Source organism: Mustela nigripes, chromosome 1, assembly GCF_022355385.1.
Source record: "Mustela nigripes isolate SB6536 chromosome 1, MUSNIG.SB6536, whole genome shotgun sequence".
In the NCBI taxonomy this organism is placed as follows: Eukaryota; Metazoa; Chordata; class Mammalia; order Carnivora; family Mustelidae; genus Mustela; species Mustela nigripes.
Genome location: NC_081557.1, coordinates 151,531,707 through 151,558,215, shown reverse-complemented (window position 1 = coordinate 151,558,215; position 26,509 = coordinate 151,531,707). Strand labels below are relative to the sequence as shown.

At 41.4% G+C, this 26,509-nt stretch overlaps 1 long non-coding RNA gene and 1 other non-coding gene across 2 annotated transcripts; both read left to right on the top strand.

Moving 5' to 3' along the window:
• The first annotated feature begins 298 nt into the window (after positions 1-298).
• On the top strand, positions 299-23,260 carry LOC132013948 (uncharacterized). The gene is made up of 4 exons (XR_009403176.1): positions 299-347; positions 22,248-22,370; positions 22,978-23,119; positions 23,210-23,260. It is a non-coding gene; the product is annotated as an uncharacterized LOC132013948 (long non-coding RNA).
• LOC132008489 (U1 spliceosomal RNA) lies at positions 6,820-6,982 on the top strand. Its single transcript, XR_009401645.1, has one exon. It is a non-coding gene; the product is annotated as a U1 spliceosomal RNA (small nuclear RNA).
• Positions 23,261-26,509: the final 3,249 nt, after the last annotated feature.

The following is a 26,509-nucleotide window of genomic DNA, read 5'->3' as shown; positions in this document are numbered from 1 at the left end:
CACTCTTGTCAGCAAGGAAACTGTTAATGTGTTTTATTCACTCTTACGTAACCTGTCACCAGATGGGGTTAAGATCAGTCTGTACATGCTTCACAGAAGGAGCTGCCTTCTTTTTTCAAAACCTTGCTAAATATGAGAAAGGTAAGCATTATACATTTTGGCTGGCAGAGCTTAAACAAACATATCTGGAGGTGGTGCCAACACAAATGATTTGCCAGGACCTCTGCCAAGTGAAGCTCTGATGATTTTGGCCTGAAGGACTTTGTGCAGTTTCATTAAAGAAAATGCATTATTTGAACTGAAACATGACCCAAGATTGCACAGAGGAATATCTTAGTTCAGTCAAGGTAAGAGATGCACTAATCTTCAGTAGGTTCTGGAAAAGAAGTCAAAATTCTTACTCTTACTGAGGGGGCAAAGTGTAAAGAGCTCCTTCAATATTGCTTGCTTTTTTATTAAGGGACTGTGCTTTTCTTTTTTTTTTTTTTTAAGTATTTATTTATTTAAGAGAGAGAGAGATAGGGACGCCTGGGTGGCTCAGCTGGTTAAGCGGCTGCCTTCGGCTCAGGTCATGATCCCAGCGTCCTGGGATCGAGTCCCACTCCTTGCTCAGCGGGGAGCCTGCTTCTCCCTCTGCCTCTGCCTGCCACTCTGTCTGCTTGTGCTCACTCTCACTCCTCTCTCTCTCTCTGACAAATAAATAAATAAAATATTTAAAAAAAAGAGAGAGAGAGAGATAGAAAAAGTGGGAAGAGGGGCAGAGCGAGAAAGACAAGGAGACTCCCTGCTGAGCAGGGAGCTCAACATGGGGCTCGATCCCAGAACCCTGAGATCATGACCTGAGCCAAAGTCAGACACTTAACCAACTGAGCCATCCAGAAGCCCCAGGACTGTGGTTTTCTAGAGGCAGAGGCATTGTGATAGTAGAAAGAGGGGGAAAATATTATTTTTGTGGTTCAGTGACCAAAAGTATTTTGTCAAGTCAATAAAGGTGTATGAGTACTCTGCAGTAACACAAGATGTTGTAACAAATAAACTCCACATTTCCAGTGGTTAACTAATACCATGAAAATGTGTTTCTTGCTCTTATAAAGGACCCAGGCAGGTATGCCTGGTCAGAGGGCAGTTTTCAGTTGTTTCAGGGTACAATTCCCTTCCTTCTTGAAGTTTGTCTGTTTTCTAAGATCTCAGGGCTTTCTAAATCAGATAGAATAACAGAGAACTGGAGAAGCCTCATCCACTTCTAAAAATCCTGTAGCCCATCCGAATGAATATCTATCAACAGATGAGTGGCTAAACCAAATGTGATAGATGCACACAATGGAATATTCCACCTTTAAAGGGAAGGAAATTCTGACACATACTATAACATGGGTGAACTTTGAAGACATCATATTAAGTGAAGTAAGCCAGAGGAAAAGGACAGATATTATAATTCCAGTTATATGAGGTGCCTAGACTAGTCAATTATGGGTAGACAGGGGCACCTGGGTGGCTCGGTCCGTTGAGCATCCAGCTCTTGGTTTCACCTCAGGTCATGATCTCAGTGTCCCGGGATTGATGCCCACAACAAGCTCTTCACTCAGTGGAATCTGCTTCAGAGTCTCTTTCCCTGTCTCTCTCTGCAATAAATCAAATCTTTAAAAAACAAAACAAAACAAAAAACCAAATGTGTGTCGACAGAGAGTAGAACAGTGGTGGCCAGGAACTGGTGGGAGGAAGGAACGAGGAGTTATGGCTTAAAACATACGGAGTTTCAACATCAGCCATCACCAGGGAAATGCAAATAAACAATGAGATATCACCTTATACCTGTCAGAATGTTTAAAATTTAAAAACACGGGGCACCTGGGTGGCTCAGTGGGTTAAGCCTCTGCTTTCAGCTCGGATCATGATCTCAGGGTCCTGGGATGAAGCCCCGCATCAGGCTCTCTGCTCAGCAGGGGGCCTGCTCCCCCCACCAACTTGTGATCTCTTTCTCTGTCAAATAAATAAATAAAATCTTAAAAATTTTTTTAATTTAATTAAATAGCACAAGAAACAATAACTTTTGGCAAGGATGTTGAGAAAAAGGAACCCTCGTACACCATTGGTGGGAATGCAAAGTGGTACAGCCACTCTGGAGCACAGTATAGAGGTTCCTCAAAAAGTTAAAAATAGAACTACCCTAAAATTCAGTTATCACACTCCCAGGTATTTACCCCCAAAATATAAAAACACTAATTCAAAGGGGTATATGCCCCCTATGCGTATTGCCGCATTATTTATAATAGCCAAATTATGAAAGCAACCCATGTGTCCATCAACAGATGAATGGATAAAGGTGTGGTATAGGGGTCCTAGATGGCTCATTAGTTGGGCATTGGACTCTTGGTTTGGGCTTAGGGTTGTGGGATTGAGCCCCCCTTTGGGCTCCATACTGAGCGCCAAGTCTGTTTGAGATTCTCTCTCTCTCTCTCCCTTTCCTACTGCTCCTCCCACCCTCTGCCCTCCAACTCTCATGCATGCTGTCTCTTTCTCTCTTTCTCTCTCTAAAATAAAAATAAATAAATCTCTTCTGAAAAGGGAGGCGTGCCTGGGTGGCTCAGTTGGTTAAGTGTCAGACTCTTGATTTCGGCTCAGCTCATGATTTCAGGATCATGAGATCTGGCCCCATTTGGGGCTCTGCACTGGGTGTGGAGCTTGCTTAAGATTCTCTTTCCCTCTCACTCTGCCCCTTCCCCATCTCATGCTCACTCTCTCTCTCTCTTAAAAAAGAAGAAGAAGAAGAAGAGATGATATATAGATATACAATGGAATATTCCTCATCCATAAGAAAGAGTGAAATCTTGCCGCTGGCAAAGATGCAGATGGAGCTAGAGAGTATAATGCTAAGCGAAATAAGTCCAAGAAACACAAATATCATATGATCTCATTCATACGTGGAAGTTAAGAAACAAAACAAATGGGGGCGCCTGGGTGGCTCAGTGGGTTAAAGCCTCTGTCTTCAGCTCAGGTCAGGATCCCGGAGTTCTGGGATCGAGGCCCGCATCGGGCTCTCTACTCAGCAGGGAGCCTGCTTCCTCCTCTCCCTCTGCCTGCCTCTCTGTCTACTTGTGATCTCTGTCTGTCAAATAAATAAATCTTAAAAAAAAGAAAGAAAGAAAGAAAGAAAGAAAGAAAGAAAGACAAACAAATGAATGAAGAGGGGAAAGAGAGAGAAAGAGAGACAAACCAAGAAACTGACTACAGACAACAAACTGATGGTTACCGGAGAAGGAGTGGGGGGGGGTGCTGGGTAAAATAGGTAATGGGGATCAAAGAACACATTTATCATGATGAGCACTGATAATGTAAAGAATTGTTGGATCAGTATATTGTACACCTGAAATTAATATAACCCTGTGTTAGGTGTACTAGAATTAAAATTAAATTTTTTTAAAAGCTTAAAAATAATAAATATATATAAAATATAAATATATATATATATAAACTGAATAGAGCTTTAGTTTGGGATGGTGAAAAAGGTCTAGAGATGGTGATGATAATTGTACAACAATGTGAATGTACTAACCAACACTGGACTGTAGCTGAACCATTTAAAAATGGTTAAAACAGTAAATTTTATATTAGGTATATTTTATCACAATAATACTAATACTAAAGCCTTCAACCAGGAACTAATTTAGAAAGCCTGGGGACAAAGAGCCCGTGGCTGGATAGTGAGTGAGACAGCACGCTGTTAGAGGAAGCACAACGTGTGGATGGACAGCTAGCCTTTTCTGCCGTCACCAGGAAGGGAAAGGGGCAAAGCACTCAAGTATTCTTTTTCAAAAATGATCCCTGCCTGATCCTCACTCATCCCAATTCAAATACGATGTTTTCTGGGTCATGATTTAATCTCAATGTGAATAGTTTGTTCTCATCTTTTAAAATATTGCCTATATAGCTAATATTTATCGAGCCCTTACCATGCTCTGGCCAGTGCTCGAAATGGCCTGCACATATTAAATTATTTAACCAGGGGCTCCTGGGTGGCTCAGTGAGTTAAGCCTCTGTCTTCAGCTCAGGTCATGGTCTCAGGGTCCTGGGATCAAGTTCCTCATTGGACTCTCTGCTTGGCAGGGAGCCTGCTTACCCTGCCTCTCTCTGTCAAATAAATAAAATCTTTTTAAAAAATAAAATAAGTAAATAAATTATTTAACCATAGTAAAACCTTTATGAGGTAGATACTCTTGTTATTCTTAAAGTACAGGAGCTGAGAGGCGCCTGGGTGGCTCAGTCGGTTCAGCGTTCAACTCTTGATTTTGGCTCAGTTCGTGATCTCAGGGTCATGAGATTGAGCCCCACATCGGGATCAATGCTCTGCGCAGAGTCTGCTGGAGATTCTCTCACTCCTCCCTCCTCTGCTCCTCCCTTGACTTGGGCTCTAAATAAATAAGTAAATAAATGAAATCTGCAAAAAGTAAAATAAAATACAGGACCTGAGGCACAGAGAGATTCTGTAGGCAGGCCAGGATGCACAGCTCCTGAATAGCATAGACAGGACCAGACCCACTGTCCGGTAGATCCTGTATTCTTGACCACTATATGGCACTACCTTCTGGAAGCTGTGGTATATTGATTGATCAGTGCTATATATGGCTAAGCCAGTAGTTCAGCTTCTCCTAATACTGGCTTACCCAATAGAGAAGGTTTAATTTCTCGTATTTGAAAAGTAGTCTAAGGTGTTGGATGGTCCAGGAGAAGCCAGCTCTGCTCTACAATGTCATTTAGGGACCCAGACTCTTTCTTTTGCCCCACCTTCCCTGAAGGTGTATCCCTTGTGCTCCAGCATGTCCTGGTTCTAGACCAAAGAAAATGGGAAAGAGGAAGAGAAAGGAAAGCAGCTTCCTTCTAAGTATATGGTCTGGAAGTCACGAGTGCCACTTCATTCCTATGGCTCTGCCATAATTTAGTTGTATTGTTACTCGTAGCTATAAGGGGAACTGAGAATTTAGTGTCTACCTAGGCAATCATGGACACATTTGGAATTAGGGGGAGGTTTGCTTATTAGCAATCTCTGCCATGCATGGTCATCACGTAAAAATCCTATGCTTAATCGTCAGAGCTTAGGTAGTAACCAGGTACCAGAGATAGAGACTTACTAAGAACAGTCTGTATTGAAAGCAAGGTGGAAAAACTCTAGGTCATAGAGAGTAAGGTGAAAAACAGTCTGTAGAAGAAGGTAGGACAGACTGGTGCTGGGATGAATCCTGATATTGGATTCCAAAAGACTCAGGTTCTAATCTGCCTTTTCCATTTACTAGTGTGTGAGGATAGGCAACTTAGTTAACTTCCCTCAACTCTGGTTTTTCTCATCTGTAAGATGAAATTGACAATAATACCTACTTCCAGAATTATTTTGGCAATTAATAAGATGAGACATATAATGTCTAATAAACATGTCAAGTTTAACATCTCCCAAACCAAGCTCTCAATATTCATTCTTTTTTTTTTTTTAAGATTTTATTTATTTGACAGAGAGAGAGAGATCACAAGTAGGCAGAGAGGCAGGCAGAGAGAGATTGGGGAGGAAGAACGCTCCCTGCGGAGCAGAGAGCCCGATGTGGGGCTCGATCCCAGGACCCTGAGATCATGACCTGAGCCGAAGGCAGAGGCTTTAACCCAGTGAGCCACTCAGGCGTCCCTCAATATTCATTCTTAAACCAGCTCTTCATGGGGTCTTTTCTATCATAGCAGATGGCAACATCATCCTTCTGAGTCTCAGGCTAAAATCATTGAAGTTGTCATTGATTGTCATTTTCCTTTTTCATATCTAAACCATCAGCAAATCCTGTCCACTCTTCACTCAAACCACATCTGTAATTCAGCCCCTTCTCACCATGTGTCCTCTGCTGCCACCCTGGTCCAAGTCATTGTCTCACTTTGCCTGGATTATTGCAACAGCCTCCTAGGTTTCTCCTGGCTTCTACCTGGACATCCTACAATATTCCCCAGCAACCAAAGTCATCTTTTAAAATACAAGACTGGGGGCGCCCGGGTGGCTTGGTGAGTTAAAGCCTCTGCCTTTGGCTCAGGTCATGATCCCAGGGTCCTGGTATCAAGCCCCGCATCGGGCTCTCGGCTCAGCAGGGAGCCTGCTCTCTCCTCTCTCTCTCTCTGCCTGCCTCTCTGTCTACTTGTGATCTCTGTCAAATAAATAAATAAAATCTTAAAAAAAAAAAATACAAGACTGATTCTGCTCAAGGTTGTTGACCCTGACAGCCAGCTCTTTCCCAGCAAAATAGTTTTTTTCAGAAATAGCAAAGGTATTGCCAGTCAAGATATTCAAGCTATGGCAAACCATAAGCAAGTCTGGAGATGAAGGGACAGAAAACTTTATAGAGAAAAGTAGGAAACTGGGAGGGACTGCTTTGAATTAAAGTCTTTTGGAGGAAAGCAAGAGATCAGGGTATTATGGTTTCTCATTGGCTGGGTTGTGGTTTTTTTTTATTATTTTTTTTTATTGATTGAGGTTGTTGCCGGGCAAGGAGGTAAGGTATGTCTCTTTCTGTTGGGTCTACAATTGATGACAAGTGATAGGGTGTAGGAGGTTCCCCTCTGGCCTCCTTACTCCATTTTAAATGAGGTTTCTTTTATTCAGTTTCACATTTCCCCTTTTTGATCCAGATTTTCTCCAAAGTAGCACTGGTCAAGAGTTTGGTTTTCTGCACTTAGTGGTTTTTGTCCTTTGGTGCCAGGAAGGACCTATTCCGGTTGTTATGTCCCACATCAGAGGGCAAGTGCATAGCAGTTGGAAACCATGTAAGAACATAACTGGTCTCCAGGGAGGTTAGGATACTAACCTGGCAGGGGAGATACCATGATCATGTACGCTGTTTTCCGAGCGTGAGGCTCATCCTTGGTATTCCAGATGGGCTGACCCCTGAGATGTCCCCAAATGCGGGAAACTCAACTGCATAATTTGTGGTAGTGCAGGACTTGTTTGCACTCACCTCTGGGCAAACACACACACACACACACACACACACAAAACAAAACAAAAAAAACAAGTTTAGTTAGGAGAGAGAACTCTCAGGTAGTTCTTATCTGAAGTCTATATCTTGTCAAGGTCATAAATGTCAGAGAGCATATCAAAACACTGAACTGGTGTCACCCTATAGAATTTATTTCTACAAAGATTTGCCAAGCAGCAGGCACAAGACTTAAAAATAACTATGCAAAGCAGAATCAAAAGTAACATGACAAATCTAGTTTTTATGATGGTTCTAAACCAGGAGCCCAAACCTGAAGGTAACGCGCTAAGTAGGTCGAAAGATTGAGGTGTGTGTGGGGGGGTCAATAGGTGAAATTTGTTATAACCAACGGGCTTGTTCTCTGATCTCGTGTAATTGAATTTCTACGCCTTCAGAGGCATTTATCCATGTGCAACAGGTGGATTTGTAATCGTACAAATGCCCCCTTGTTCAGCAGTTAGGTAATCAAGGGCTCTGGGATTGTCAAAAAGTACTTTGGTCAAGTCAGGTGATCGTGGTTCAGCTGCTACTGCTCTAGCTGTGGAATCAGTTAGCTATCTTAGGTTAGGGAGAGATTTCTGAGGATTCATTGGCATGTACTCTGATTCAGAGCAGAAAGGCTTATTTTGAAAGGATATTAGAAAGGAATTTTTCATTTTGGAAAATGCTTCTTTTCCAAAGAAATGTAGCTGAGGCATCGTTCAAGCCTCCGCCCAAATGTCATATCGTCACAGTGTCTTTCCATGAGCACCCCATCTACACCAGCCTCTACGTCCTGCTGGTCTTCACTCTGTCTTATTCTTTCCTAGCACCTCCTCCTATCTGACCCTGGTTACTATTTATTTGCTTACTCATTTAATGGCTGTCTCCCTTCCATGAGAATATAAGCTCCAAGAGAGGAGCACCTTACCAGTCTTACTTACTACTGCATCCCAGTGGCTTGATACAGCGGCTGCTCTTTACATGTTGTTAAATATTTCTTAAATTAATGAATGTGTGAGGGGCGTTGGGCTGGCTCTGTCGCTGGTGGAGCTTGTGACTCTTGATCTTGGGGGTAGGAGTTCAAGCCCCACATTCGGTGTAAAGATTACTTAAAATAAATAAAGGAATGAATGAGCCTGGAAAAAAAAAATGAAGGTGCAGGATAGTTTCGTGAAGAGGTGTATCCTTTAAGGCAATAGTAACCCCAGTAACAGATAAATCCACATATCCCAGTGGCTTATAGAATAGTTTATTCACCATTTAAATGAAATCCATTCAGGAGAGCAAGCTATTTTGTGTGTGTGTTTCTGGTCTCCTACTGGGCTTTCCTGTCCTCCACATTTGGTCAGCAGGGGGAATAAGAGGCTGGTGAATCACCAGTGAAAGCTTTTGTAGGCTAGAGGTGACATACATTACCTCCTCTTGTTTTATTTTGGCTGGCTCTCAATTATATGGCTGCTTCATTCAAAATCTGTAAGTTTGAAGCCTGTTCAAAATGTCTGAGTTGAGCGGCAACTGGCAGGCTCAGTTGGTGAGCATGTGATTCTTGCTCGCGAGGCCATGAGTTCAAGTTACACCATGAGTTGGGCATAAAACTTACTTTAAAAAAATTTTTTTCCATCATCACTTGCTTTTTTAATTTTTTAAAAGATTTTATTTGTTTATTTGACAGAGAGGGAGAGAGACAGTACAAGCAGGGCGAGCAGCAAGGCAGAGGCCCCTGCTCAGCAGGGAGTCTAATGCAGGGCTAGATCCTAAGTTCCTGAGATCACAGTCTGAGCCCAAGATCAAGGCTGAACCAACTGAGCCACCCAGGCACCCCCAGACACTTTCTTAATAATGAAGCAAACTTTTATATTTCAGTTGCGAATTGTATTCTGACACTAAAAAATCATTGGTTGGTAATAATAAGATGAATTAATGTTTTTGAAAAATGTGAAGCTGTCATTGATTAAAGAATGAATCAAGTCAGTCACAGAAACACTAAAGTGTCTGCTCTTGTCCTGATGTTCCCAAAGACAGTAACAAGGTCAAACACCAAAAAACCTAAACATAAATTATTTATGTATAATGCATTCATTTATAACAGAATTGCCATAAATTTAAGGGAAAATAAAATTATAAAGTTAACTTTTAGTAAATACTTATGGTAATTGTAAGTTAAAACATCACCTTTTTTTCTAATAAGCTATGGTCAGGATATTTTTCTTGGGTGTCCTTAATGATGTCCTATTGCCTTCGTCTTCTCTATGACTGTCTATAGAACAATCTCTACAAAATCAGTTTCTCCATTTATAACACATGTCTTCCTCCTCAGGCAAACAGTATTATAATTTAACCTTAAATACGGCATCTACAAGATGATTTGGTGGGGAAGAAACCAAATAACTAATCCCAGAAAACTAAGGACAGCAGAGGAAAAAGGGAAATGAAGCTAACAGTAGGGCAGGCAAGAGAACACAACTTGGATCTAATGGTGGGAAATGGGAAACGGGACAGGAGGTGGGTGCATGTGTGGCTTGTGCCTGAGTGGAGATGTGATAGTGCTTAATCACTTCTGGACAAAGTCACGTCTTCTTATAACTTTTCTACACTGGATTACAACTATCTGTTGCTCTCCTGTTTCCCCACTGGATCAGGCTCCTTGAGTGTAGGAACCTTGTCCTTTCTTCTTCAGATTCTCAGCTCTTCCATAATGCCTATACACAGAAAGGCCTCAATTCATGTTTAAATGAGATTCTATAATAAGACTGTTGAAATGACCTCGAGAGAGGAACGCTTCCCACATCCTCCTCCAGACAGCCAGCCATCCCCCCGGGCAAGAGATTGGCAGCTATTTCTTTAAGAAACTGAATCACACAAGAGGAAAGTTCTATAGATTCTGACATGTGGGGGTCCAAAATGGAAAAATCTGATGGTCCTCTGAAAAAACTACAGTGAACCACCCAATGTCTCTAGAATTTCTATTTGATTTTTTAGAACTGGGGACACAGGATTGCCAGGCATTTGAAAAATATGCCTCCTACATGGCGGATAAAGACCATAAATAACTTTTGAAAGACTGAAAATAAACAATAAAGAGAGGAAAATAAAAACTTAAACTTTAATTGATATCCTCAGAGAGATATGAAAAGATACTGCATACAAGAAACAAAGATATTGGGGGCGCCTGGGTGGCTCAGTGGGTTAGGCCACTGCCTTCGGCTCGGGTCATGATCCCAGGGTCCTGGGATCGATTCCCACATCGGGCTCTCTGCTCAGCAGGGAGCCTGTTTCCCTTCCTCTCTCTCTGCCTGCCTCTCCGCTTACTTGCGATCTCTCTCTGTCAAATAAATAAATAAAATCTTTAAAAAAAAAAAAAAGAAAGAAACAAAGATATTATTGATATTAAAGATATTATAAATATTATTAAAAGGAAATAGCAGAGAATAAAATAGAGTTCTTAACAATCACAGATTAGATGACAGGCATAAAAAAATTCTGTGAAAACTTTGGCAGGTGAAATTAAGAAAATAGCTAGAAAGAACAAAAAGAGAAAAAAAAAAGGAAAAGTTTTTTTTGTTGTTGCTTTTGTTTTTAGTATATCCAGTACACTCAATATCTAATAGGAAGAAAATAAAGATATACTTAAAAATAAGAAAAGGAGGAAATTTCAATAAAACCAAAGAAGAAAGGTAACTAGAATTGATGGAAATAATTGTCCAAACTGAAAGGACAACCTGCATGTGAGTGTCCAGATTGAAAGATTGCTACTAATACGGAATGAGAAAATATTTATAAAAAAGTGCATGATCGCCCGAAAGATACAAATGTAGTGATCTGAAGGGGCACGTGCACCCGAATGTTTATAGGAGCAATGTCTACAATAGCCAAACTATGGAAAGAACCTAGATGTCCACCAACAGATGAATGGATAAAGAAGATGTGGTATAGATCTACAATGGAATACTATGCAGCCATCAAAGGAAATGAAATCTTGCCATTTGCGACGATGTGGTTGGAACTAGAGGGTATCATGCTTAGCGAAATAAGTCAATCAGAGAAAGACAACTATCATATGATCTCCCTGATATGAGGAAGTGGTGATGCAACATGGGGGCTTAAGTGGGTAGGAGAAGAATCTGAAACAAGATGGGATTGGGAGGGAGACAAACTGTAAGAGATTCTTAATCTCATGAAACAAACTGAGGGTTGCTGGGGGGAGAGGGTAGGGACATTGGGGAGGGTATGTGCTATGGTGAGTGCTGTGAAGTGCGTAAGCCTGGAGAGTCACAGACCTGTAACATTATATGTTAATTTTTAAAATCTAAAAAAAAAAAAAAAAGTGCATGATTGCAAACCACTAAGGACAGAGATGATTATAAACACTCATGGAGAGAAAATCACTTCGCATTTAAAAGTTTGATGAGGAATGCTTCGGTGGCTCAGATGGTGAGGCATCTGCCTTTGGCTTGGGTCATGATCCCAGCCAGGATCCTGGAATCAAGTCCCACATCAGGCTCCCTGCTCATCCAGGAGTTTGCTTCTCCCTCTGCTTGCTGCTCTCCCTGCTTGTGCTCTCTTTCTTTCTCACTGACAAATAAAATCTTAAATAAATAAATAATAGAAGTTTGAGGAGATGGGGTGCCCAGGTGGCTCAGTCAGTTAAGCAACTCACTCTTGGTTTCAGCTCAGGTCATGATCTCAGGGTGGCAGGTCTGATCCACACATGGGACTCTGTACTCAGTTGTAGAATCTGCTGTCCTTCTCTCTTTCTCTCTCAAATAAAAAACTAAATAAAACCTTTAAAAGAACATTTAAGGAGATAACAACAACATTAGGGAGCTAAAAGACTAGGGAGCGATGCCTATAAATTTCTGAGGAGACCTAGTTTTAAAACTAGAGCTCTATAAGAAAATTATCAGGGAAATATTGGGTAGAGGGAGACATTCTCAGGCAAGTTTGAAAATGTAGATGCAAACAGAATTGAAAGCTTGCCAACCTGCTATATGGCCTTTCTCAAGAAATAATGAGAAGATGTGCTTCATCAAAATGACAGGATAAATTAAGATAATACCTACTTCAAGGGGTACCTGGGTGGCTCAGTCGTTAAGCGTCTGCCTTTGGCTCAGGTCATGATCCCAGGGTCCTGGGATCAAGCCCCGAATCAGGCTCCCTGCTCAGTGGGAAGCCTGCTTCTCCCTCTCCCACTCCTCCTGCCTGTGTTCCCTCTCTTTCTGTGTCAAATAAATAAATAGAATATTTTAAAAAAATTTTTTTTTAAATACCTACTTCAAGAATTAGAAGAAAAACAGGGAACTACAAGAGAGGTGAGGTTATAGCAGGCCTACCGAGTGACAAAGCAGATTGGAACATGAGGCAGAAGAGTTCCAGGAGGGCCATTTCCATGATGTGCCAGAGCCAACTTGTACGGGCTCACAATAAGACACTGTGTCCTTCTCTTTCCAACCCTGCAGTCAGTGACATCACGACTGGTAGCTTGAAGTAGGTCCTGTATAAATCTGTATTTACACAATGAAAGGGGAAAAGCTAAACTTCAGAGTTCAGTTACCCCTACACCCCCCGCCCAGGTCAGCTAGCTGTTAATGATTTACCAGCCCTCTCCGGAACTTAGCAGATTTCCTGTTACATTTACTATGTGGAAATTTATAGTAAGAAGTATTTTACAAATCTATTGGGAATGTGGGAAACTTTAGCCGTAATTTCAAAACTAAGCAAGTGGTGGGGGGGAAATGAGGTAGTTACTATCTCTAGGAAATACAAAAAGTACACAGTAAAAATAGTATAATACAATCTCTGGCTCAGCTATGAGCAAATTTTATGGAATTGTAATAATGACAACCCTGAATATGGATGTAATTAAAATTGGAGTATCATTATACTGGAGCGAAGAAAAGAGGGGAAAGGGTCTATGAAAGGGAGCTGAAATCTTCACCTGTCATACTGGAAGTGGAGGCAGGCATGAGAACGTCCCTTCTCAGATTTCTTTTTTTTTTTTTTTAATTTTTCATTTCTTTTCAGTGTAACAGTACTCATTGTTTTTGCACCACACCCAGTGCTCCATGCAATCCGTGCCCTCTCTAATATCCACCACCTGGTTCCCCCAACCTCCCACCACCCGCCCCTTCAAAACCCTCAGGTTGTTTTTCAGAGTCCATAGTCTCTCATGGTTCATCTCCCCTTCCAATTTCCCTCAACTCCCTTCTCCTCTCCATCTCCCCCTGTCCTCCATGTTATTTCTTATGCTCCACAAGTAAGTGAAACCATATGATAATTGACTCTCTCTGCTTGACTTATTTCACTCAGCATAATCTCTTCCAGTCCCGTCCATGTTGCTACAAAAGTTGGGTATTCATCCTTTCTGATGGAGGCATAATACTCCATAGTGTATATGGACCACATCTTCCTTATCCATTCGTCCGTTAAAGGGCATCTTGGTTCTCAGATTTCTGACTGTGGGGAACACACACACATCCATGCAATGGGCCCAGTCGCTGCGCTTTGAAATCCCTCACTACCTTTATGCCAAGTCTGTACTTCCCAGGGGCTGCTCCCAGCAGGGACTGAGAGAGAAAGGGATATTAAGGTGAACTGGTTTCTGGGAGAGAGGGGATTTCTCCAATGGGTGACCCTGATTCAGAGAGTCCCCAATGGCCTTGCTGACTTTTCCTTCGAATTGTTCTGCACTATAAAGTGATTCTGCCCAATCTTCCCCCTTTCCCTCTCTCTGACTTAGGAAGCCCTGCAGAACCGTCTGACAGCATTGCAATTTTCCCTTTGTTCCCTCTCTCTTTGTCCTTAGAGGCATTGTCCTAATAAATTTCCCACTTTTGTGCCTGCCTCTTGGAGGGTCTAGACTAACCCAGAAGTCAGTTAATAATACCGAAAGTTAATCAAAAGGGACGCCTGGGTGGCTCAGTTGGTTAAGCAGCTGCCTTCAGCTCAGGTTATGATCCCAGCATCTTGGGATCGAGTCCCACATCGGGCTCCTTGCTCGGCGGGGAGCCTGCTTCTCCCTCTGCCTCTGCTTGCCATTCTGTCTGCCTGTGCTCGCTCTCTCCCCCTCTCTCTCTCTGATAAATAGATAAAATCTTTAAAAAAAAAAAAAAAGAAAGTTAATCAAAAGATGGCTGTATATACCTTATTTTCCTAGAATATGCATGTAACTATTAAAAGAAAAGGCTAAAAAAAAAGAAAAAACTAAAAGAAGTGATAAAGGAGCATACATTTTTAGAAGTCTTCAGTATGACTCGACTTTTTAATGTGTGTATGTATTAACTTTGTAAGTAAATTGTCTTTAAAATGACAGACCATTACGGTAGACATTGCTTGCTTTAGATTATTGAGGGAAACCGAGATTTTATCTCGATTTTATCAACTGTACTTCTGGGAGATGATCAGTCCCTGCAATGACTCCTTCCACTTTGTTTTGGGCGTTAGTGGGTTCAGGCTCTTTCATTAAACTCCTTGCAGACAGCGCCACCAAGAGGGAGCGAAATTATCTGCCATCGGAGGGCCTGTGTTGAAATGAAAGCACTATTTGCATTGTCCTTGAGTTGTTTCTGTGTTTAAAATGTGTGGAACAATAGTTTTTAGAGATGTTATTTTTTCCCCTTCTCTCCTCCCTATTTTGGGTAGACAAGTGTTTAGTATAACTTTGCCTTAGAATTTCTGCAAAGGCCATCAAAAGTGGTATAAATCCTCGTTAAAACTTTTAAATAAAATCCAGGAGAGTAACTTTTCACACATATACAAAATGTTTTATATGCTATGACTACTTATTAAAACATTATATTTTATTACCTAAAAACAATAATAACTCATTCACCATCTTCATGATCAAGACTATTTTTCCATGCTGTGTTCAAGTCTTCATAAAAAAACTTACCCAATCCCAATCCTTTAAAGTTTTCAGAAGAATGTAGTGGGAAATTCTAGTTAAATTGGTAGATTGAGACATAAACTTACCACCATTCCTTTTCATAATTTCTCTAAAATACCAATTAAGGAATCTTTAAAAACTATAAAAGGACGGGCGCATGGGTGGTTCAGTGGGCTAATACGCCTCTGCCTTCACCTCTGGTCATGGTCTCAGGATCCTGGGATCGAGCCCCGCATCAGGCTCTCTGCTCAGCGGGGAGCCTGCTTCCCCCTCTCTTTCTGCCTGCCTCTCTGCCTACTTGTGATCTCTCTCTGTCAAATAAATAAATAAAATCTTTAAACAAAAAAGAGCTATAAAAGTACAGAATTTTTTAAAAAAGAAAAAAGACTACAACAGAGAAGAGAATGTAGAAAGCAGATGGATGTGTGCTAAGTAACTTAGTAGAACAGAAAAAATCTGAAACCTAAAACCCCAGAGGGTAAAGCGAAAAGAAGCAGACTAATTTTTTCACGTAACTTTTGAGTAAATTAAAGTAAAACAAGTAAACAAGTGTGATATCCTCAAGTTTTAAGATACTAGGACATAAGATATTCTTAGAACAAAAAAAAGTACTAATTTATAAAAGGAACATTTTGAGGGGTACCTGGGTGGCTGTTGGTTAAGCGTCTGACTTCCGCTCAGTTTGTGACCTTGGGGTCCTGCGTTTTAGCCCCAGTCAGATGTGGTGCTCTGCAGGGAGTCTGCTTATCCTTCCCCCAACTTGTGTTCTCACTTCCTCATTCGCTGGCTTGCTCTCTATCTCAAATAAATAAATAAAATCTTAAACACACACACACACACACACGTTTAGAAGGTAAAGCCAAGGAAATTCCACAGAAATTAAAACAGAGACAAAGAGATCTAAAATAAAAGAAAGAACAGATAAGAAAACAAGAGAACCAGAAAAGTTCCAAATAATAAAAGAAAGGGAGGGAGGAAATTAACAAAAAAAGTATTACCAAAAAATTCCCCTCTTCATTTAGTCGTGAATTCATTTGTTCATGTATAGTGAGTACCTATGATGTGCCAGAACCTGGGGGACACAGCATTAAAGAGTAAGGCAGTAAAATTCCTGATCTTCCGGAGCTTACTCAGAAATGAAGGTTATAACTCTACAGATAGAAAGAGCCCTCTGAATATTATAGCCAATAAATTTTAAAATATTGGCAGTAAAGCACATCAACATGAATTTTCAGAACACCAGGATGATGATAATATCCCTAAATCTTTCAGAAAGAGAAAAAAGTTTATATACAAAATCTTGTGAATGGAAAAAACAGGCTTCTCAACATACACACAGGAACTAGAAGACAATGGAACAGTATCTTCGTAATCTCAGAAGAAATTATTTTCTACTGAAAATTAAGTTCCCAGCCAAATCAACGTGAGGGTAGAATATAGTCATCTTCAAACATTCCAAGTTTTCAAAACTTTATTTATCATGTTGTTTTTATTGGGAAGCTGCTTAGAAAAGATTCTCCACATGATGGAAAGTTAACTAAAAAAGACATAGGATCTAGGGAACAGGGAATCCCACACAAGAAAGGAAAAGGAAGTTCCAGGATGATCGTTGTGCATCAGACCTAGAGAGCAACCAATCCCAACTGGAACAGAAGGCCAAGGAGCTCCAGCGGTGGCTATTTGCAGAAAGAGTGAGAGCAAGAGAGAAGGGTTGTGGGGAGTAAATGGCTTACCTGATTCATATGTATAACTTAAGAGGACATTTACCCTGCTATCAAGAATTATGAATGAATGACTAAAGGATGGATGAATAAAGCAAGAATACACTAAAAACGAAAAAGGCAGTTTTTTGGAGGTGTAAGATAACTAATTGATTGAAAGTAAATAAGAATATGTAAAATAGGGGCACCCGGGTTGCTTAGTCAGTTGGGCGTCTGACTTGTGGTTTCCCTCAGGTCATGATCTCCAATCATGAGATAGAGCCCCCTGTTGGGCTCTATGGTGATCATGGAACGGGCTTGAGATTCTCTCTCTCTCTCTGCTCTTCCCGTCCTTTATGCGCATGTGTAAAATTGGAGAAAAAATAGTAGAGTGAACCTGTTATTTATCAAGAAATAAATAACTGTCAGCCCCATGAAAATTGAGTAGCTTTTTGTTGTTGTTGTTGTTGTTGTTGTTGTTGTTTCCCTTTTTCTTGTTTCCCTTCCCTCAGGGGACATGCCTAGAAAAATTTTGCTATGGCCAGTGTCAAAGACATTATTGTCTGTGCTCTCTTCCAGGATTTTCATGGTTTCAGGTCTCACATTTAGGTCCTTAATCCATCTTGAGTTTTGTGGGGGTTTTTTTGAAGATTTTATGTATTTATTTATCAAAGATTGAGAGAGAGAGAGAGCCCGAGCAGGGGTAGCAGCAGGCAGAGGGAGAAGCAGGGTCCCCACTGAGCAAGGAGCCCGATGCAGGACTCAATCCTACAATCCTGAGATCATGACCTGAGCCAAAGGCAGACACTTAACCAACTGAGCAAACCAGGTGTCCCCATTTTGAGTTTATTTTTGTGTATGGCGTAAGAAAGTGGCCCAGTTTCATTCTTTTTCTGTAGTTGTCCAGTTTTCCCAACACCGTTTGTTGAAGGGACTGTCTTTTTCCCTTTGCATATTCTTGCCTCTTCTTTATTGGGACTACATCAAAATAAAAAGCTTCTGTACAGCAAAGGAAATAGTCAACAAAACTAAAAGACAACCTACTGAATTGGAGAAGATATTTGCAAATGACATATCCAATGAAGGGCTAATATCCAATATAGGGGATGTTGGATATTAACATAGAGAACTTGTACAACTTGACACTACAAAACTCAGATAATCCAATTTAAAAATGGGCAGAAGATGTGAACAGACATTTCTCCAAAGAATACATACAGATGGCCAACAGACATATGAAAAACTACTCAGCATCACTCATTATCAGGGAAATGTAAATCAACAATGAGATGTCACCTCACAGCTCTCAGAAAAGCTAAAATAAAAAACACAAGAAACAAGTGCTGGTAAGGATGCGAAGAAAAATGAATCTTCTTGTACTGTTGGTGGGAATGCAAACTGGAAAACAGTACAGAGGTTCCTCAAAAAATTAAAAATAAAACTATCCTAAGATTCAGTAATCACTCCACTGGGTATTTACTCAAAAAATACAAAAACACTAATTCAAAGGGGTACATACACCCCTGTGTTTATTGTAGTGTTATTTACAATAGCCAAATTATGGAAACAGCCCACGTGTCCATCGATAGATGAATGAATAAAGAAGATGTATATATAGACAATGGAATATTATTCAGTCAGAAAAAAAAGAATGAAATGTTGCCATTTGCAACAACGTGGGTGGAGCTAGAGAGTATAATGCTAAGGAAGTAAGTCAGTCAGAGAAAGATAAATATCATATGATCTCACTCATTTGTGGAATTTAGGAAACAACAAATGAACAGAGTGGGGGGGGACAGATAAAAAACAGACTCTTGACTATAGAGAACAGGTGGTTACCTGAGGGGAGGTGATGGGGGATGGGAGAAACAGGTGAAGAGGATTAAGAGTACACTTATTAGGATGAGCACTGAGTAACGTATAGAATTTTTGAATCACTATATTGTATACCTGAAACTAAGATAACATTGCATGTTAACCATTCTGGAATTAAAAAAGAAAAACAAAACAAAAGAAAAGAAAAAAACAAAACCCAAAAAACCCTCAGAGATAGACACTGATCAGTGGGGATGATTGTGGTGGGGAGGGTGAGAGAAGAGGAGGACTTATGCCTTTTTTTTTTTTAAGTTTTTCTGCTAATTCCAACTGACAGATCTTGAAGTCAGTGTCTATTAATTCCTGTTTTTCTTGATTTTGTGTTCACTCTTTACTACTTCTTGATATGTCTAGAAAAATTTTAGTTTTGTGCAAAACAGTATGAATAATACATTGTTTAAAAAATTATTTTTAAAGATATTTTTTATTTATTTGACACAGAGAGAGAGGTCACAAGTAGGCAGAGAGGCAGGCAGAGAGAGAGAAGGAAGCAGGCTCCCTGCCAAGCAAAAAGCCCGACGCGGGGCTCGATCTCAAGACCCTGGGATCATGACCAGAGCCGAAGGCAGAGGCTTTAACCCACTGAGCCACCCAGGTGCCCCTAAAATTTTTTTAAATAAGTAAATGAGTGGGGCAGAGGGTACTGCTTTTCATTACAGGTCTTGTTAAAATCTGAGTACATGTCTTTCTCCAATAAAAATTTAAATTATAGGGCACCTGGGTGGTTCTGTGGGTTAATCCTCTGGGTCAGGTCATGATCTCAGGGTCCTGGGATCGAGGCCTGCATCAGGCTTTCTGCTCGGCAGGCAGCCTGCTTCCCTTCCTATCTCTCTGCATGCCTCTTTGCCTTGTGATCTTGTGATCTGTCAAATAAATAAATAAAAATCTTTTTTAAAAAATAAAATAAAAATCTTTAAATTATAAAAATAGAGTTAAAATTGATGCTACTTGAAACAGTTGTCAAACAGTATATAATAAAATAGAAAAATGATTCCTTGATAAATCTATTCTATTTAACAAATTTTTAAAATGTGCGCTCTTCTGGCTAGTTCAGGTACTCATTGAATTTGAAGAAAGAGCAGAGGAATAAGTCATCCATGAAAATAAGTTTTGGTCCATTACCCTAGAACAAAGAGAAATCAGGTAACTATACGTACCGCGTACCGCGTGAACATTTCATAATGGGCAGAATTGTTGAATCACTACATTGTGTTCCTAAACCTAATGTAACATTGTCTGTCAACTGCAATTCAACAGTAAAATAAAAAGTTTTATTTATTTTTATTTATTTATTTTTAAATAGGCTCCATGCCCAGTGTAGAGCCCAGTGCAGGGCTTAAACTCACAACCCTATGACCAAGACCTGAGCTAAGATCAAGAGTCAGATGCTTAACTGACTTAACTGACCCAGGTACCCCAATAGTTAAAAAAAAAAAAATTAAATCAGGAAAGGCCTAAAGCAATTTAGACAGTGGGTCAACAACAGATCATTAAATAAGCACAAGGTTCTGATCTGCCTTCTGCTCACCATCTCTCATTTTTCATGAAAGTCATGTTTGAAAGGGAACCCTGAGGGACACCTGGGTGGTTCAGATGGTTAAGCGTTTGCCTTCAGCTCAGGTCATGGTCTCAGGGTTCTGGGATCAAGTCCTGCATCAGGCTCTCTGCTCAGCGGAGAGTCTGCTTCTCCCTCTCCCTCTGCCTCTCCCCCCATTGGTGCTCTCTCTCTCTCTCAAATGAATAAACTAAATATCTAGAAAGGAAAAAAAAAAAATTTTAAGGGAACCCTGAGTCATTTTGCAGCAAGATTAGACTTATATTTTCCTTACTTCCTAAAAGGAAAGTGGTATAAAATTCTCAGTGTCTGAAGATTGTAAGAGGGAAAAATGTTAAGTATTTGTAAAGCATTAAAAACAGAGGATAAAACTGGAAAAGGGAGAGAGAGAGTGGGAGCTCTCTGCCGCTCACGGAGCTCCCAGGGGAGTGAGCCGGTTCGATGGTGGGAGCAAACGGGTCACACACAATAACTGAAAGCGAAAGCTGTTTATTAGCGCATACCACACAAGCTAATACAAGACAGACAACTCTAGCCGCATGGGCTAGGGAGAGGACCCAGCGTACTCCCGCCCGATCCCCTTCTCTGGAGCACACCGGTTGGGTGCATCGATCGAGAAGGTGACCGATCCCCTCTCTGGAGCACACCTTTTGGGTGCAACGACCGGGAGGATGAGCGAGAGTGTCCCAAGAGCACACTCTGACAAGCAGAGGGCCAGTGTTGCTTATATGCCAGTTCAGTCACTGCATCAAGGGCACTTGCGGTTAATCTGCGGTCTGCTGTACATGTGAGGCTGCTCGTCTGCTGCTGTTGATGTTGCTTGTAGCATGTACCCCATGTCCCGGTGGTCTATCTGCGGTCAGCTATAACATCCTGCATAACACCTTCTAGTTCATAACAGTTCTTGGAAGCCCTTTTGTCTGCTGAGAAGGTCTGCAAAAGTGGGGCCCATGCTCACAGGCCTCCCTCAGAGAGCACAAGTGCACTAGAGAAAATTTTATAACTTGGCAATTTTTATTATTATATCAACCTTGGGCAAATGACTCTGAAGTCTCATCTGAGATGGATATAATACCAATCTAGGAACATAACTCTGTAAATTCCCAAGCATTTAAAATAAAAAAAAAAAAAAAATAGGGACGCCTGGGTGGCTCAGTTGGTTAAGCAGCTGCCTTTGGCTCGGGTCATGATCCCAGAGTCCTGGGATCGAGTCCCACATCGGGCTCCTTGCTCGGCGGGGAGCCTGCTTCTCCCTCTGCCTCTGCCTGCCACTCTGTCTGCCTGTGCTCACTCTCACTCCTCTCTCTCTCTCTGACAAATAAATAAATAAAATCTTAAAAAAAAAATTAAATAAAATAAAATTATTCTTTAAGTTCTTTCATGTAAAGTGTAGCTAAATAAGTAAAACACAGAGATTCTCCAAGAAAGAAAAAAAGTGGAATAAATAAAAGGACAAAACCTCCTATCCTCCCCTCAATGATTAATGATACAATAAAGATGAAAAAAGTACATTTCACTATAATCCATTCTTCGTCATGTACCCATTAATAGTTTGTCCTCCCCTTCACCTACTAACCATGCTTAACAATGGACTGGAGACTCGCTTTATAATACAGAGGGGAAAACAGCAACGGTGATTAAGTAGCCCCGCTCCTCCCTCCTTCCTTTTGTTCTTCCTCTTACGCTTTCTCCTTCTTTTATTTACTAAAGAGGGAGAGTGAGTGAGAGAGAGTGTGAGAGGGCAGAGGGTCAGACTCCCCACCAAGCAGGGAGCCTAGTGTGGGACTCAATCCCGGGACTCGGGATCCTGACCTGAGCTGAAGGCAGTTGCCCAACCAACTGAGCCACCCAGGCGTCAAACAATCTGTTTAAATAGGGCCAAGTGGATAAGCAGAATAAGGAGAATTCGAGCAATGAGCGCAGGGAGTATCCCAGCTATGCTTTTCACAACAGTAAAGAGAAATTCTTTCATTACCCTGGGAGAGATTCTGCATCAAATTAGAGTCTTCAGGAGAGGAGAGGCAAAGAGAAAGCATTACCAAATCAACACTGTTTGGGTTAAAGGTGAAGTAATTCTCTGTTGAGGGAGCCCTTAAAAATTATTCCACCTAGGGCTAATTAAAGCTATTTGGCAAAACTAACTAAAAAAAAAAAAAAATAGACTACAAAAGTAAAGATGAAAAATTACCTCCTCCCAAAATATGGCACTAAGTAGTTCTGGCCATAGCATGACCTTTCCCAATCTGTTTTTCTAGTGCATTGGAGTGGAAAAGTTGAATTCGTCAGAATTTCCTTCGGAGAGGGTGCTGTATTTGTACAGAAGACAAGCCTGTGGAACCTGTGTATGTTGGAAGCTCAGAAATGGAGAGCGTCTGCATGTGGGTAAAATGCCCTGTGTAGGACAGGGAGGTGGGTCTTGTGGTAGATTCAGAAAAGGAAGAGAAGGAGACAGAGAGGGGGTAGATGGAGGATAACAAAAGCCCGTGAGGTGACATCTCTTTAAGACTACCACCACCACTCCTCGGGCAGATCTACTGGAAAAAATCATGAAAGGCTTGAGGTGAGTGAGTTGAACATGGTGAAGGGACAGATCTCCCATCCAGAATCTCGTGGGGGCTGATCGGAGATGCGCCTTGAAGGGAATGGAATGCCGAAGACAGAGGAAAGCATGAGGAGTCGAGAGGACATCGGACCCTCGCAGACGGTGATATTGGGTTTTGGACCAAGCTTAGCCAACTCTTTGAGGGGCCAGGGGCCCAAATGACATATAGGTAACACATTACTTGTTTGTCAACTGAGAAAAGAAGCAGAGCAGAAATAAAACAAAAGTATTTATTTGGGGGTCTCAGAATTGCCATTCGGGGAGCACGGACATGGGTAGCAACCCAAATTGTGTGCTCCTAGGGAACAAAAAGCAGGGGTTTTAAAAGACCAAAGAGAGTGCTTCTATGAGTTGTTGACAAATAATTTTAATTGGTTGGACAGACAACTAACCTTGGCCGAACATAATGGGTTGCTAAGGCTGTCACGAAGCAAAGCAGCAAATCACAGGTGCTTGGGCTGTCTTTGGACTCTCTGCAGCTTGGACCAGTTCAGTAGTTCATGGCTCCGTCTGCTGAGGACACAAGTAAGGCTCACTTCCTTAATGGCCCCTTGACATGAGTGCCACCATTTCACTTTACCTTTCACAGTTTTATTTTGTGCTTTTGCTTTTCAGCTTATCGAGGCTGCTCTGAATGAAAGTGAAACCCCCAGTTTGATCTCAGACGAAACCATCATTTTAGAACCAGGTACACCCCTCACAGTTACTGCCAAACTGGGAGACGCCTAGAGGACAAAGAGTGGGCATGAGCTGTAAGAGCTTCAGAATTCAACCTGTGTCGCAGGGAAATTAAGGAGACTGCTGAGATAGTGATTACAGACTGGGATAGGGGAGTGAAAGGCGCAGTTTAAGAGAGAATATTTCAGACAAGAAGCCCAGCCATACCCAGTGTGCAATAAGCTCCCTGGAATCCCAAAGTCCAAGAAACTCTTGATGACCTAGGAGGCTGGGGGTTGCTATCCCCCCTAGCCCTTATCCTACTTTACCTACCTAAAAAGGATTTTCAAAAGATTGATTGGCTTCTGCGGAGCTGGTGATCAGGCACATATAGGGAACTCCGGTCTAGGCTCCAGTTACTAAAGACAATTTGGAAGAAAACAAGGATAGGAGAGACAGCTTTGGAATTCTAAGCAGAGCATGCCACTGACATAAAGGAAAAAAATGGCCATTAATGAAAAATGGGCTGGGTCCAGCCCTGGGAAGTGGCAGGGACTCAAAGGCAGCCACACATTTCTACTGGTGACAGAATGCTTGCTGGAGTTCAAGAGAAAATTGCTACAACTCGTATGCCAGTTTGGAGGCTATGCACTAATGGGAATTTGGAAAGGTCTCTACATACGTGTCAATATTCAAAGGACTTTTGCTATGAGAGATGGTAGGGAGCATAATTTGGAAAACAGGGCCAGTTGGAAGACATTGCTCTTATGGGGATTTAAGCAAAACATTTTTGTAAAGATCAAGTTCCAAGGATCTCTTTCCCTGCCCCACCCAGGATGAAACTATACCATTTCAGATTCGGAAGTAATACAGAGGGGACTCAATCCCCCTTGCTGCCCCTCGTCCCTGGTAGCTAATTACACATTCATGTAGAACCAATGGCTGTGTAACCAATAAATGGTGTACCCATATGTAAGTCCTTCACCTAAGAAACCCCATGCCTTGAAGATTTGACTCTTGGCTCTCTCTACATATTCAGCAAAGAGAACGCGTCCTTAATTCTGTTCTCTCCTCTGGCACTCTGTCCTAGCACCAGGATATTGCTTCCTTTGTACAGATCTCTGGCGGGAGCACAATTACTATCTTAGGTAAGGATTCCCTACTCTTGCTCCTGGACCCAAGCCATAAAGAGAGGGCATCCAGATTAAAATCAATATTTATGGCCTTAAAGGCCCAAATAACAACGTTCAATAAACATAAGCAATATGTAAGGTATAACGAGTCTTTCTCCAAGGTTCCAACACCTGAAAACATTAAAATCTGAGGAATACACCTAAAACAAAAATGCAGGATACAAAATACTCTAAAATTGTCCCAACTTGTGCCTGGCAAGTGTTTTGCTTGAATCCCAGCCTCTCTGATATTTTTCTGTCCTTGAAATAGTCTCAGGATCGTTTCCAAACAGTCCTCGCTATGGCAGGCCAGATGAAAAAGGGGAAAAAAAAAAAAGAAAAAGAAAAAGAAAAAGAAGAGAGGAGAAGAAGGAAGTTGCCTTCATAATGTAGATTACAAAATCGAATCAGCTAAAGAGCAGTGATCTGAAAATGTCCTAACTTGCCTGACAGTTTTATCATGTAAAGGAAGTGACTAGGGGAATTGCTACTCTGTGGTGAACTCTGACCAACAGGGAGGAATTTGTTGTTGAAGTGGAAATAACAACACTTTCTGGAGAAGTGTCACTCAGGATTGGAAATAGACAGCGTGAAGGAGCAGAGTCTCAGGGAAGCGCACAGTGGCTGTCTTCAAGTATTTGAAGAACATCCGCGTGGAAGAGAGACTCAGATTATTTTATTTCTCCCTAAGAAGTAGAACTGGGGGTGCGGGGGGGGTGCGCCTGGGTGGCTCAGTGGGTTAAAGCCTCTGCCTTTGGCTCAGGTCATGATCCCGGGATCCTGGGATCGAGCCCTGAATCGGTCTCTCTGCTCAGCGAGGAGCCTGCTTCTTCCTCTCTCTCTGCGTGCCTCTCTGCCTACTTGTGATCTCTCTCTGTCAAATAAATAAATAAAATGTTTTTAAAAAGAAAAAAAAAAAGAAGTAGAACTAGGTCCAGGGCACTTGGGGGGCTCCGTCAGCTGAGTGCCCCGCTCTGGGTTTCAGCTCAGGTCATGATCTCCTGGGTCATGCCATCGAGCTCCATGTCAGTCTCTGTGCTCAGGGAAAGTTGCTTAAAGATTCTCTCCTTCTATGCTCCCCTCACTCTCTCTCAAATAAATAAATAAATCTTAAAAAAAAAAAAAAAAAGGTAGAACTAGGTCTAATGAATAGAAACTACAGGGGAATAGATTTCAGCTGTTATAAAGAAATAAGTTTCAAATATACTCATTACTATTTAGAGATTTGATAACTATAATGATCAGAGCCACGTTTTGGGGTTTTGTTTTGGTTTTAATCTCATATTACACAAAAGTAGAGAAGATTATTATTAAGGGTGGGGAGTCCTGTGTTGCTAGGGGTGTCTCTAGGCTATGGCTGGAAAGCCCCTTGGTCAGAATTGGTCCTCTGAGCACTGGGAAGAGTATCAGTTAGATATTGCTACAAAACAAACCACTCCAGAGTGTACTGGCTTAAAACAAAACTAATTTAAATCTGGGGGGTCAGCGTTTTGAGCTAAATTAGTTGGACAATTCTCCTGATCTTGGCTTCATTCAGTCAACTGCTGGGTCAGTTGGGAACTGGGACATTGTCTGCTCAGACGTTGATCCTGGAGCTGGCTAGCTTCCCACAGCAGAGAGGAAGGTCCCAGCAGAGCAAGACGAAGTGTGCTAAGCACTAGCATACCATCAAGTCACAAGGTCAACCAAGATTCAAGAAGTGGGGAAAGAGAATTCACCTCTTCACAGGAGGAGATAAAAAGTCATATTGAAAAGGGTGGAGGCACAGGGAGGAGTGAAGGATTGTAGTCATTTTCACTCTCTTGATAGAAAGTCACTCAAGGATGTTTAGCAGAAGAATAATGCAGTCGAATAAGCCTTGTAGAATGATCACCCTAACAGTATGTTGAGAGCCATTGCTTTAACATCCCTCATATAATACCACAGAAGACTCACACGTTCTAGACAGTCTTCACTTTCCATGCTTCCCTTATGCACAAAATTCAGTTACCCTGGGTTTAAGCTCAACAGCATCATTCGCCAATGCTCTGGCAGCAGATAACTATGCTCTAGTTATCACCTGATTATATAAGGTATCAACTCCATG